Source organism: Equus asinus, chromosome 21, assembly GCF_041296235.1.
Source record: "Equus asinus isolate D_3611 breed Donkey chromosome 21, EquAss-T2T_v2, whole genome shotgun sequence".
In the NCBI taxonomy this organism is placed as follows: domain Eukaryota; kingdom Metazoa; phylum Chordata; class Mammalia; order Perissodactyla; family Equidae; genus Equus; species Equus asinus.
This window is the reverse complement of record NC_091810.1, coordinates 40,936,011-40,937,216: the sequence shown is the minus strand read 5'-3', so window position 1 is coordinate 40,937,216 and position 1,206 is coordinate 40,936,011. Positions and strand designations below refer to the sequence as shown.

Below are 1,206 nucleotides of genomic sequence, written 5' to 3'. Positions count from 1 at the left end.
GCATATCTGGCGATGAGAAAAGAGCGAGGGATTACTCACTGAGGGAAGGGGTAATGGGTAGACTAGCTTTACTTTGAGAGGAAAGGCTCTTTCACATCAGCATTTAACAGATTAATTAACCAAAGCTTTCACTTTCTTCCAAATGGGTATCCATTTTTGTACTTCTCTTTTCAGAGCTATGAAATTTCAATTGTTTCTTAGAAATAAAAGGAGTTATTAAACACTTATTTTTCTTGGCTGCACATGCATCTTTTCTTCTCCCTATAAATTTGTGGTCACCATTAATGTATGTACGATAGCCCTCCTCCTCCCCTTCTTTTTCAGAAATCACTCAGACTCTGTCCTCTCTCTCTTATTCCCAAGACCATGAATGGCAAATGGCAGTTGCAGTGAAGCAACACCAAGAGCTGGCTTCACACTCAGGAGAGAACGCCGCTCCTTCTTGTGGAAGATTTTAATTTTCTACGGACTTTTATGAGGAACGTCTTTCTGGATCAAGCAGAAGACACTGTTTCCGTCCTTCCAGGATTTCAAAATAATAGCACCATATTCTAGAGTCTAGACTCAGTTTCTGTTTTAAAGCTGTAAGCCGGCTACTCACACCAAAACGGCATTGGATATTTTTAGGGTTGGGGCATCCAGGTGACATTTTGTTAAAAGCTTACATGGGCCAATTATTAGCCCTGCAGAATTTTGTAATTAGCTGACCTTAGAAACCTTGTCAAACCACATGTGCAGGTTCATGTGAAATCGTGACTCCATCAGACTGTTCTTCCTTGTACCTCCACTCCTCTCTCTACTTCCTTGATGGTTGTTACTTATTTAGTATTTAAAAAATGTTCTCTTATTGACGTAGATCCATCCACAAAAAAGTCATAAAGATACCTTGATCTGAGTTTCTTAAAACCCTAATATAGAGTGAGATTCTCTAAAAGGCCTACTTTTGGAAGTCGCTGTCAGCAGCAGATTTTGCTGAATAGGACTGTATGTGTTTAATAACAAGGTTTTTCCTTTTTGTAAACTATTTCTTGTGGATCTATTTTCTGTGATGCTGAGGTTACAGAAAAATATCATTTTTCTGTCACTGTTGGTGTTCTTCAGGCCCCCACTTTTAAGTGGACGTGATTTTGGAAACCTAGGTGGTTATCTACATCAGAAAAACACCTTATCCAGGGCCCCGTTGGGTGACTTGGACAAAGCAATGCA

General features: G+C 39.6%; 1 pseudogene; it reads right to left on the bottom strand.

The window, feature by feature from the left end:
• Nucleotides 1-326: 326 nt before the first annotated feature.
• LOC123279755 (small nucleolar RNA U3) lies at nt 327-522 on the bottom strand (annotated as a pseudogene).
• Between the last annotated feature and the right edge of the window lie 684 nt (nt 523-1,206).